The 13,791-nt window shown below is 40.7% G+C and overlaps 1 protein-coding gene across 7 annotated transcripts in view; it reads right to left on the bottom strand.

Moving 5' to 3' along the window:
- Immp2l (inner mitochondrial membrane peptidase subunit 2) overlaps positions 1-13,791 on the bottom strand; it is a 786,207-nt gene that overhangs the window by 548,540 nt on the left and 223,876 nt on the right. The gene's annotated exons all lie outside the window — the stretch shown is intronic.

The raw sequence follows: 13,791 nt of genomic DNA, 5'->3' as shown, positions 1-13,791 counted from the left end.
GCTCCCAGAGATTTGGTGTTCACAGAAGAGTGGAATGGTTTGGTATAAATAAGACAAAGAGAGAATGCACGACATCCCAAGCAGAAATAGTCCTCTCAAATCTTTTACACAAATCTTCTATATAATCAGAAGTTTATATAATAAGTGTGTGTATATATTATATAAAATATATACATATATATTCTATAATCAGAAGGTTATTGTTTAAAGTGAGCTTGTTTACAGATCACTAGAAACAGTTATCAAGTGGGTGAGGTTCAGAGAACTGGGGTAATTTTGAACTAAAGAGACCAACAAAACTCTTACTGTGCTGCTTATATTAAGCAGAAAAATCCTAAAGCAGATTAACTCCACATGGCTCAGCTGAAGCCAGCTTAATATTTAAATTTAAACAACTACATCCCCTCTTCACCTGTCCCTGAACACAGAACAGATTCTATCACCAAAAGCCTCTTCCTGCCGGAAATGTGCTCTATTACTTACATTTCTCCCTATGTCTTGGCTGCATGCTACTGAGCAATTTATTGAACCAAACTGAAACCCCAACTCTTGGTTCAGATCTTCAATTCTCGGTGGAATCTGATAACTACCCTTCAGTTTGATTCAGCAAAGCCTTCTGGGACAGCTGCAGCATGCCAGCAACAGCCCCATGTGCACAACAACAGCCCCATGTGCACAACAACAGCCCCATGTGCACAACAACAGCCCCATGTGCACAACAACAGCCCCATGTGCACAGCAACAGCCCCATGTGCACAGCAACAGCCCCATGTGCACAGCAACAGCTATGCCACTGAAAGGAGGAACAAGGGACTTGCTGAGATCATTCGGGGGTGGCTGTTCTTGCAAAGGATCAGTGTTCACATCCCAGCACCCACATGATAGCTGACAACCATCTGTAACTCAAGTTCCAGTTTATCTGATGCCCTCTTCTGACTTCCACAAGTACCAGAAATACATCTGGTACACATATATACATGCAAGCAAAGCATTTATACACTCTTTTTTTTAAAAATCTAAGGGACATCTTTTTTAAAGAAAGGAGAATTAAAAGACCAATTCTTACCTTGAACGAACTAATAGGAGTGGTTGGAGTGGTGGGAAAAGATGAATCAGAAGAAACTTCAGGGAAGGAATTTAACCTGAGACAAATCCCCAAAGCATGAAACAGTGGGAGAAGGCAAGGAGGAAAGAGAAATAAACAGTGTTAATGGCCCGAGTGGCCAGCTCTGAAGGTACTGAGGAGTCGACAGCAGTGTGGGATGGGGCAGGCAGGAGTGGGGCGTGTTAAACAAGCCCTTCCACTATGAAAACAGAGGGACACTGGTGAAAAATGAGTGTGGTCAGGATGAGAGACAATGGTGGCCTCGATATCTAATCTAGAAAGCGGAAATGGAGATGGAGGTTTCTGCAGACATTACAGGAGTGAAAGCTTTCTCAGTAGGAAAACAGCCCCTTCACCAGCGGGGGAGACCTCCTCCCATGAGCACTGCACCTCTTCACATTGGTTTTTTTTTCCCCAAGCATTACATTCTCACGCCTCTTCAACACGTGTGCACGTGTGAACCTTCACTTGCTTAATTTACAGTCTTCCTTCCCTCTACATAAGGTTCATGAGGACAGAGAATTCAGCCTGTTTTGTTTTCCTCTTTAATTGCTGGTCACTAAATATCTCTTAAATACATGAATACATCAATGTGGGCAAAACGGTTAGAATCTAAATGAGGTGTCTACATCACAACGCCAAGGATCCATTTTCTGAGTCATGAAGAGGGAGACTGTTATTATAAATGAGCAATAGCAGGATTAGTGGGTCAAGGCTCTCTCTCCAGGTCTGTCCCTAATGACTTATCAGCTGAGACAAGTCGTTTCTCTTCTATGGACTACATTACGCTCATCTGAAAAGTTATCATTTAATTGAACTTACACATGGCCACTGTAGGATTAGACAAAATCCCCAATTTAATTAGCAAAGAACATGGAATTTTTCTTTCAGGTCTATAAACCGAGCTAGTTTCTACCATGACGCTGTGCCCTTCCTGTACAGCGGTGGAAGCGTGGGCCTAGAAAGAACGACTGCATGGGTCATGCTGCCGTTTGTTGCGTTATTTGCAACTTATTTGTGGAATCAAACAGCATGAGCAAGGCTATGGCCTCATCAAGAAAAACATGAATCAAGGCTCAAGTATCCTTGACCAATCTCTTTGCCCCAGAACAGCAACAATCCAAGAACACGGTTTTCCCACCGGCTACTCTTAGCTGATTTAAGACCATGTTATTGGGATACTTTTGATATTGAGTTTAGCCCTAGGGTCTGAATTATAGATTCATTTTCTGCCCATTCCCAGAATTCATTTTAGTGTGAATATGCAATATTTATATAGAGGTCTTTACTTCAACTATTCAGTGACCACCTTTCATCCTTCTACGTAAAAATCCTCCATCAATATATGGAAGGTCCCATTAAGTGCTCTTTCAGCGTTAAAGAGAGAGAAAAAACAGTAGTTTTGCAATGGAAAAATTTAGATACTTTGAAAGGACAACAGAAAAACAATTATCAAGTATAAAATAAAACACAAAATTACTGAGATACATTCAATGCCATTATTTGAACAAAATCTGGTTTGTTACTATTTAGCATGCACACTCCAGTCGGGCAGCATTATGGCTTCTGAACTGCAGGCCATGAAAGAACCTGGCCATCTGGTGCATCGCTAGAAGCACTGGTCTCTGGAGGTCACTGACTGTGATTACAAACATGGCCTCAAAGGAAACAGTGACTCTGTGCCCTGTGAGGCCAGAAGCTCCAATTCCCTCACTGATTTACTAGGTATCTTCTTAGCAGGAGACTCTTGACCTTGGGCTGCCTCTTTAACCCCATCTTTAACAGATTTCATATTAGCTGATTTTTTTTCTCTCTTAAGCTTTTAGATTACACTTTTTCTATAGTTTATTCTTCACGGATAGTATTCCTTATCATCCACAAAAATGGTAACTAGGTTAATTAATATATGATTCCAAGATAGAGCACAAACTGGCACACTAAAATGCGATCATTCCCACATACCTATGAGTTCATGAGCCATTCTTTGAAAAGTATCCATGCATTTGTCCAAACATCAAGAACCTTTCTCAAAAAAGACAAGTAAATGTTGGCCCATTCAAGACCATTTATGCAAGGAATTTGGATTGGCATACATTCGCAATAACCCAGCATGACAAAAAGAGCAGAAAACAGTCACATGTTTGTTCTTTTTATCCCTTTTGAGCTTATGATATCATTTCCCTTTTATTTTTCCTTAGTCCATGTGTCTCCCCTTTATCTCAAATTCATGGCCTATTTTTCCTTAAAGTTGTTGCTGTGTGTGTGTGTTTATGTATGTGTTTCTAAACACGTAAATACAACATGTTCAATCTGTATAACATTACCTGTATGTACATGTTTCCAGGGCTGTCTGCTATTGTATTTTCACTTCGATAAGAACCCTGGGTCATTTTTCAGAATCATCGTCTCCCCATCACCACAATGTGTCCAATTCTACCCAGTGGAGATCTTTTGCTCCTCCCCACAGACATTCCCTTTTACAAAGCTGCTGTCTCTGGAAGACCTAGGGCACTAGGATACAGTGAGTCAAAGGCAAGAGGAACTCAAGAGCATCAGGAGTTTGGGAGCTGAGGAACTGAAAATCCAAGGGAGCAGAAGTCTAAGACAAGCCTTTCCTGTCCACGGCTTTGGCAGGGGCAGGCTTCCAGTGCTAGGCTTTGGGGTTATGAAGGTAGCAATGGGAAAGCACAATAGAAAAGTGAAAAATTCATTGGTTTCCGTACCTCCAAGGAAAAGAAGAGGAAGCTTCCCATTTCCACACACTACTATCTTTGCTGGACCTGGGGCCTTGGAGGTGTCTGCACACCTGCTCAACTTTTTATTGCTTCTAAAACAGAGCAAGGCCCAGTGACTTGCAAGGGAGACAAAGTGGGGGATCATATGATGACAGAGGACCTCAGGCTCTGACTATGCCACTCCTACGTTCAAAGCTGTGAGATCATGTAACCAATCATGATTTCATTCTGTGTCACAGCATGGATGGAGAAAATATGAGGGCTTCAATGAAAGACTCTTCTCTATGATGGCTGTATCTAACTAACTGATCAAAACCTGCCTATTCTGTCCTATAAATGTTCCCAATCCATTAAAATCACTTTCCCCCCACCACATATTGTTGGAGGCAGTTATTTCAGGATTAGATCACAGCTATAGCCTCCTACCCAGATTAATATCCCATTTCTACTTATGACATTATTGAATCTATTTTCCACAATGCAAACAAATCAATTGATTTAAAAAAGTGATGTTAAATTTTCTACAGAATCTCAATGCAAGTATTTTACCCACGTTGATACATTAACATCCTCTCTGCCTATACTATAAACTCCATCCCTTGGTTCACAGCTTTGATGCTATGTCCAAAGCAACATTTTCCATATTCTCTTTTGGAAGCAGATGAAGTCCCAAGGGAATATGTATTATTGATGTCAATGACGCCTGTGGCTCAGAACCATGGAAATGGCAAAGCATTCCTCCAACCCATGTAAGGATATTAAGAAGGACTGACCATTGTATGGGAAACCGATCAACTGACTCTTTCTCCTCCCGGATGACTACAACCCCAGACAGCTCCCGACAGAATCTGCTACTGAAATCAGCTAGCCCACCTTCTCCTTGGTCCTGATGAGTTTCTGGTTAGCTTCCAGCTGTCACCATCAGAGCACATGACCCACCTGACCTCAGCTCTTCTGTGGGTCATTTCTTAATTTCCCCACAGCCAGTCAGGACAATCCCAAACCCATGCAAGTTGTGGGAATTTCCCATAATAAATTCAATCTCTGATTCTATATTTTCACAAGGCATTCTCCATGGCCCATTGAATAAAATGGAGACGTTTAGGATTACCTGACTACTCTGAGTCTAGCTCATCACCTAGTGCCACAGGAGCCAAGGTGTTTTCCTCATCTCATTTCAAATGCAAGGACTTACATAGCGCTGAACACACAGTTGGACCAAGCTGACATTCATCGGCTGATATACACACTAGTGAGTAATAATTTTCTTAGTAATGCAGGGCATGACCAGAGACTGGAAATAAATAAAACTGGAAAAAGCTGGCCAAGATCAGCATATTGTCCATCTTGGGCTTCTCTTATGGGATAGTACCAACCTCTTCTGATAAGGTCACCGAGTCTATCTCTTTGGACCCTCACCAAACAGAACACAACCAATCCTGCCCACTGGCAGAAAAAATTAAATAGGTCAGCTTGTAATTCAACCAGCAGTCGCCAGGCACTACTATCGCGATGAGACGCTGCAGTAGTCACGTTTCTACGCAGCGGCCTTGGGACCCTTTCACTCATATTCTAGACTAAGAAACCCTCCGAGTCTTCTTTCCAGTGCTAACCTACCACAAAATTTCTGAATTTTCCAAGATCTCTGAATTCCAACTAAATATAAAGGAAACTTGAATAAAATAAAAACCCTTTAATATCATTCCTAATAATAACCTCCTATCTAAACCTCAGCAAGTACTCATACTTGACATTAAGCATCTGCCCTATTCCCAAAGGCTACTTAGACAGAATATATCAGATATATATATACATATTTTATCCTCCAACAGTACTTGTGCTATCCCTCACTCATAAAGACTCCTCTGTTAAATTAAGAATGTGAAGAACCTATTTCCTAAAATGTATTTAGAGACTGTGCTTCAAGATTCTTCCTATTGTCCTTTATAGACTTACCGATACTCTTAGTTTCTGTTCTTCCATCGATTCATTCAAGTACATCTACCATGCGAAAATGAAATGCTAGGTTTTGAGAATGAGCTAATAAATAAGAACTACTGTTTTCCTTTTAAGGAGAACCTCAGCAGTCAGCACAGAAGTAGATCCTGGCATGCTGTAGGAGATAAATTAACTGATAGAGACGTTAGATGAGGCACTAATGGAATCTTGAGAGATTATATCTTAAATTGAAATAGGAAGAACAATATAAGCAAAAGAAACACTGTGAATGAAACCTATGACCACTAACTAGCAAAGGCTTCACAAGAAAAGTATCTCAGCAATGTTAGAACACAAACTATAAAGGTTCATGTAGTAGAAATTTGGGTTAGAAAAGAGAGGCACAAGTCAAAACAAGAGAAACATTATTTGATATACTAAGGGTCTAAGCATGAGCTCAAAGAGAAGACACTAAAAACTACAATATAGATAGACAAGCTTAGAGGAAATGATAGGAGATCAGAAAAATCCCATAATGCCCTGTAGGTCAAGTCGTCATTAATGACACTTGTGTTTCATTTGGAGGCTACTGGGGGAGGGGATGGTCCACTGCAGCGAAGCTTGGAAGTTGAAGATGGCACTTTGTGAGGAAGAGGACGTGAAAGGGTGGTGAGCTTCAGACAGCAGAGGCTGGGGTTAAAAGCATTTGGTACTGATGGGAAGACATTAGCAAAGCCACAAAGCTGTGTGAAATGGCCTTAGCATGAGTGAAAAATGTGTGACTAGCGTAGAAGAAAAAATATGCTGGGAGGGGCCAAGGCATGAGTCATAGGTTGATTTATAACAAACTACATTTTCCAACAAGCTAGCTATATGCTGAAGTTTTTGGAAAAGTAGTAGTAACACACTAGAGTTTCTCCAGCCAACACATAATGTTAAAAGTTTCTTCCCAGAAAAGGTAAAGAAATACATTTTCTTTACCTTTTCTTTTATTTATTCTGCTAATACCGCAAGTGAAAAATGCAATATAGTAGCTATCATTAAATGTAAAACTGGTGACAATATTAAGCAATTCCTTCAGGAGAAATATACAAGCCTCTGTTCTAATAGGGATGCTTTTTTTTTTAAATAAAAAGTCATCATTGCATAATAGAAAACATTAAAACTTTCATTAGAAGGAAGGTTAAAATGAGTCTTAAATAAGATGCACTCATACTAAGAATTTTTTACAGTAACTGAAGAGAATTTTAATTATCTTACTTTGCTTGAACCTCCCTAAAAACCTTATTGCCAGTAATTTAAGCTGATGAATGTAGTCAATAAAGAACAGCCTCGACTTTAACACTCCTCCCTCAAAGCCGTGTCCCTCTTGTGGTTTTTCCAATAGGCTATTGTTGGATTCATTTACAGTAAAATAATTACCAGCTCCCTAAGCAGGACACATAGCAGGTTATCTATTGTCCCTCGGAGGACTGCAGGATTGTTCTTAACAAGCATTCTAAATGACAACAGCAACTTTATTGCAATTAACAGACAGACAGGAATCACCAAACCAGTTATATCTCAAAAGAGGTTTCTCGAGCATCCTGCTATGGTTGCTGTCTGCACAACTGTCATTGCAACCCTGAAGTCAAAGACAAGTCTTTAAGCAAACAGCCACATGTCCCAAGAGCAGGGAACAAAGAAGGGCTTTCCATGTTACTTCCACAGAAAGAGCAATGTGCTAAGTCAGCGGCTCTCAACCTCCACTTTATAAACCCCCTCTCAGGGTTTGAACAACCCTTTCACAGGGGTCACCTAAGGACATCAGGAAACACAGATATCTACATTACATTGTATAAGAGGTGCAAACTTATGGTTATGAAGTAGCAATGAAAATAATTTTATGCAAATAACGAAAGCTTAACTTCTTCCTTTCCAATACGAATCCCCTTGATCTCCTTATGTTGTCTTATTGCTATTGCTAGAACTTCAAGCACTATATTGAAGAGGTATGGAGAGAGTGGACATCCTTGTCTTGTTCCTGATTTTAGTGAGATGGCTTTGAGTTTTTCTCCATTTAATTTAATGTTAGCTGTCGGTTTGCTGTAGATAGCTTTTATTATATTTAGGTATGACCCTTGTATCCCTAGTCTCTCCAAGACCTTTATCATAAAGGGGTGTTGAATTTTGTCGAATGCTTTTTCCGCATCTAATGAAATGATCATATGGTTTTTTTCTTTCAGTCTATTTATATGGTGGATTACATTGATAGATTTTCATATGTTGAACCAGCCCTGCATCTCTGGGATGAAGCCTACTTGATCATAATGGATAATTTTTCTGATGTGTTCTTGAATTCGGTTTGCCAGTATTTTATTGAGAATTTTTGCGTCAATATTCATGAGTGAGATAGGCCTGTAGTTCTCTTTCTTGGTTGGGTCTTTGTGTGGTTTTGGTATCAGGGTAACTGTAGCTTCATAAAAGGAATTTGGCAATGACTTTTCTGTTTCTATATTGTGAAATACGTTAAGGAGTATAGGTATTAGCTCTTCTTGGAAGTTTTGGTAGAATTCTGCGTTGAACCCATCTGGTCCTGGGCTTTTTTTGGAAGGGAGATTTTTGATAACAGTTTCTAGTTCTTCGCGACTAACAGGTCTATTTAGATCATTCACCTGAAGGAGAACCCAAAGAAAATCATATAGGCTTCCTCCTGAATATTAACCTTCATCAGGCGATGAAAGGAGACAGAGACAGAGACCCACAATGGAGCACCGGACTGAAATCTCAAGGTCCAAATCAGAAGCAGAAGGAGAGAGAGCACAAGCAAGGAACTCAGGACCGCGAGGGGTGCACCCACACACTGAGACAAGGGGGATGTTCTATCGGGAACTCACCAAGGCCAACTGGCCTGGGTCTGAAAAAGCCCGGGTTAAAACCGGTCTAGCTGAACATAGTGGACAATGAGGACTACTGAGACCTCAAGAACAATGGCAACGGGTTTTTGATCCTACTGTACCTATTGGTTTCGTGGGAGCCTAGGCAGTTTCGTGGATGCTCACCTTACTAGACCTGGATGGAGGTGGGTGGCCCTTGGACTTCCCACAGGGCAGGGAACCCTGACTGCTCTTTGGGCTGACGAGGGAGGGGGATTTGATTTGGGGAGGGGGAGGGAAAGGGGAGGCGGCGGTGGGGAAGAGACAGAAATCTTTAATAAATAAACAAATAAATAAAAAAAAAGAAAATAATTTTATGGTTGGGGGTCACCACACCATGAGGAACTGTATTAAAGGGAATTCCCTATGCTATAATGTTTTATTAGCATTGGTTAACAACAAAAAAACAACTTTGGCCTATAGCAGGGCAGAATATAGTCATGCTAGAAGAAATACATAGAGAGAGTAGGCGGAGTCAGAGAGACTCCATGTAGCTGCCAAAGGAGACAGAGGTGAGCACCTTGCCTGATAAGCCATAGTCTCATGGCAATACACAGATTAATAGAAATGGGTTAATTTAAGATATAAGAGCTAGCTAGAAATACGCCTAAGCTATTAGCCAAACTGTTGTAATTAATATAGTTTCTGTGCGATTATTCAGGCCTGGGCAGCCAGGAAACAAACAAGCGGTCTCTGTTTACAGGTTGCAGCATTAGGGAGATTAAGAACCACTGCTCTAAGGGTTCTGAGAATTAACAGAGTGCCAACACCAAAAGATACCAGCATCAGGATACAAAGAATTTACACTTGATCATCTACAGCTCTACCTGGCATTGCTGAGTCTGCAATCCCAAAGTGGAGGACCAACTCTGTCTCTCTACTCTGTTAACATTCTAACCTTGAGATGTGTCAAAGTGAAGTTGGTGAGTTTCAAACCAAGAGAAAATTGTTTCTGTTTGTAAAACATATAGTTTCACTTTGCAAATTCATGAAAATCCCAGGGAGGTTCTGAGAGAATTTTCTCACAGAATACAAGTCAGGGCCTAGTAGTAACAATACTAGGCACTAATGGACGTGGGGACAATGACACTGAACCTGGCCCAATTGCTTCTTTACAAATGGCAGAGCTAAATCACTCATGTAAACAGTTTTTACCAGAAAACACAAATATTTCCAACAGGAGCAAATTACTTATTTAAGAGAATGTTTCTGTCCTATGGGATTCCTGGTGGGTTTGGGCCACAATTATTGTTCCCTACTGGCATTTTTATCCTGAAGATACTTTCTTCAGTTACTTTATATTCCAAAGATACATCTGAGAGATTGGTAAAAACAAATAACTATATTAAAAAATTGAACAATTAAACTTCTGATTTTAATAAAACAGAGAGATTTTCCTTTATCAGAAGTATCGTGTGGATTACGTTTATATAACAAGAATTATACACAAAATAACACTATATATATACATATATATATATGTATGTATATTACATTGCATCTGCCTTCTCACACCATGTATCAAATACGGAACATGAGTAAACATGCAAACACATAACTGCACACATACTATACAGTACTTCTCTCCCTTCAAACTTTGCGGCACAGAGCAACTACAGCTAAACAGACAAGACTGCACATGCAGCCCACTGCCACACGAGAGTGGCGGCTCTAGCCATGTGTGGCGTGTCATCTCTCCTCAGCCCCAAGCCTTTCATTGTTACAGTTTACACACCTGTAAAAGTTTCAACCAAAACTTACTTTAAAAATAAAAACTGACTTGAAACATCTCCATTCAGAGAACGCCCTTGTACATGCTCCAGGAAACACTGCTCCAGCTTCCTTCCTAGACTCACGGCCTGCTAATAACACACGATTTATATGTTTGTATTAAATCTCCAACAGAAGCCTTTTCCATCTTTAAGCTGAAAATCTGAAGATGAAAAAGGAAAACCTAATAAAGTAGCCTTTATTCATAACATCTTATCATTTTCCAATACATATGCATTTCGTATATCAATAAGCTATTTCCTTGAAATCTAAGTCTAAATTGAACCCAGAAGCCAGATCAAAAACTCTACCTTCCATCCAACTTTCCAGATAACTTCTGCTCTTAAGAGATTTAGAAAGAGTCATTGCTAACAGTTTCCAAGTCATTGAAACAAATTTCTTGGAGAATGAAATATTTGTCCTAATCCTTAAGAAATCAAACACAGGGGAGAGAACTTGAACTACCTGAGCCATCAACAGAAGTTCAAGTCCAGAAGTTGTCCTTTGGGGGCAAGGCCTCTGTGCTGCTTTTAGAATCATAGCCATTTAAAAAGAGGGTTCTATCTGATTTTAATTATAGAAGATAAATTGTATTGCAACAGAAGCTAGAGATGTTAATATATAAGCCAGACTTTGAAATTGAGTAGAATTTTAAAAATTCAGGATGGAAACAAGGTTAGACCTAGTTAGCACCATCTTAGACATATAAAAACATAGCAGGCACTACAGTTAAGTGCCCAGTTCTATTCCCAAAACCACACATAAAGATTTATCCAGCTCCCAACTCCTAAAAATTTATATATGACATTATTTGTTATTAAGTTAAGATATTGAAATCTTAGCCTCTGAATCAAGATGGCCCCTAAATCCAATGGCAAACCCTTCCTGCGAGAAGTCATCAGAAAGACGAAGGACATGGCCCTACAAAGATGGAGTTGATGTGAAAAAAGCGCAGCAGAAAGTCAAAGGGCATCAACTGTCAACTGCCATCGCTCCAATGACACGCTCCCAGCATCCAACTCTACGCAAGAGCTCACTTTCTCCCATTGGAGAACACCTAGTCTCAAGTCCTCTCATCCGTATCCAGCAGAAGGAACCAGACCCTCAGCTACTGAACAGTGAGGATGGGGTGCTCATTCTGTCATTTTCACCAATTCCTTCACTTTCCCAGATAATAACCAACAACCCTCGGAGTTAGACATATCATCTCCTTTTTCAGTGAAGGAAACAAGAACAAGAAGCATTTGACCTAAGATCACATAGTAAGACCCAACCTAGGATCTGATTTCAAGAAAATATGAAGCAGCTGTGGCCGTTAGTTTCTATATTATACTGTCTCACCTGAAGAACCAAGTATCCTACTATGTACATAAAGGGAACAGGCAATATACAGAATTGAAAAAAAAAATTGTGTCCATGATACAGCATCAAATCAAATATTTCAGATTTTCGCATTCTGCCAAGTTCACTGTCTCTGCCTATATTATGTCTCAAATCTACCCACTTTTGTCCATTGTCAGTGTCCCTATTCTTACAAAGAGCTGTCAGACAACATGTCCCCATCCCTAGCAGCCTGCTACATTGACTGTTGCTTATTCAAGCTGGTATCTCTATTCACAGACTTGTCAAGATTTACCTTAAAAAAAAATCATTTCATACTCCTCAATACATCTAATGACATCCCATAATCTTGGGATAAAATGAAACCTGTTGCTATCATTTATCAAGGCCTTTTATTAACTCTTTTTTTCCAACATCCCATCTCACTGTACACTCATGCTCCCTTGACCCCTTGATTCCCTGATCATGTCACAAGGATTTGGCCTCTCCTTTGTGTCTCTGTATTGCCGGAGAGTGACCTCTGAATGTGTTCCTCATGCTCCATAGCCGCCATGCTTAGCTAACTGAGATCTTTGAGATCTCTGCTCAAAGGGCATCATCTTAGACAGGGTTGCACTCATCAGCTGCGCCAGGTGTCAGTGTCTTTATTACAGCCATAGCACTCACCACAGAGCTTTCTCATTGATGTCCACAATGCCACAGTGCTCTCCTTCTGTGCCTGCCACCTCCTAGCCAACACAGAATGGGAAGTCTAACAGACAAAGGCTTTGTCTGATCCAACTTCCACTGAGCCGCAGCTCTTAACACGGGGACTGGTTTACAGCAGACACTGAGGAAGCTCTGTCTGTGTCTAACCTTGAAGGAAAAGGAGACAGCGTGATGAATTGTGTTTGGGGAGGCCTGAAAAACAGTTTTAAGAAAAGGCCAAAGACAAATTAGGAGGCAGTGAAGACAAAGGAGTAATGAGTATTCTGATCAGGGCTTGGAGGAGAACTGACAGAGGAAGAACAGCAGTAAAGGAATGAAATTCCAAGCTCTGGAGAAGACAGAATGACGACATGTCACAAAAAAATATTTTTAAATAGGAAAAGACAAAAGAGTCCTACAGCTTGGCTACAGGAAGAGACTCCATGGGGTTTGCTGCTCAGACATCAGACTTTTCATATCCCAGTTCTTACTGCAGCCACTCGTCAAGAAACTCTAAGTAGGTGCCCAGTGTAGATACTCAGGAGCCGGTTTAAACCTCACCGAAGTGCAACCAAAAAGAGAGCCAGCACTAGGTCTTCCAAGACTGAGAAAATACATTACTGTGGCCATGTTTGCCCAGAAGAAATCTTGACTGAGAAGGTACATAGGCATACTGTATGTCAGAACCACATAAATGGTGGCACTGTGCCTCCAGGCACGGAGAGAAAAGTCCCATCAACTGGGTAGCAAACCAAACTCAATCACATATGGTTTTCTGAAAGAGCAATCAGAGCAGTCAATAGCTCTCCACTAAAAATAACAGGGACTTACTTGCAAAGAGGACATAGGGACAAGAGGACAAATGACTGGTTTATAGGTGCCATTTAATGAGTTAAACTGTAGCAATATAGGCGATATAGCTCTGTGTTTGTCTCTCTGTCGGCGTCTATCTGTCTCTCTCTGTGTCTATCTGTCAGTCTCTCTTTTGTGTGTGTGTGTACACACTATTCCTTGTGTACAGGTACATTCAGCTTTGTCTTTACGTACGGAGGCCAGATGTGGACACCTTACACAGATGTCTCATTGAACTTGGAGCTTGCCAATCGACTAGGCTGGCTGACCAGCAACCTCCACAATCTACAATCTCCTCCAACCCAGTGCTGGAGCCACAGACATGCATTACCACATCTGACTGCTACATGGGAGTCGTGGGTGCAAATCAGGCCCCCCTGCTTATACAGCAAGCGCTTTACCCTCTGAGACGTCCCCCAGCGCCATGAGCTGTCATAATACATTTAAT

Source organism: Alexandromys fortis, unplaced genomic scaffold, assembly GCF_014885135.2.
Source record: "Alexandromys fortis isolate MF-2015 unplaced genomic scaffold, M_Fortis_MF-2015_v1.1 scaffold_101, whole genome shotgun sequence".
Classification (NCBI taxonomy): Eukaryota; Metazoa; Chordata; class Mammalia; order Rodentia; family Cricetidae; genus Alexandromys; species Alexandromys fortis.
Note: the sequence above shows the minus strand (reverse complement) of the source record. Positions and strands in the feature narration are given on the sequence as shown.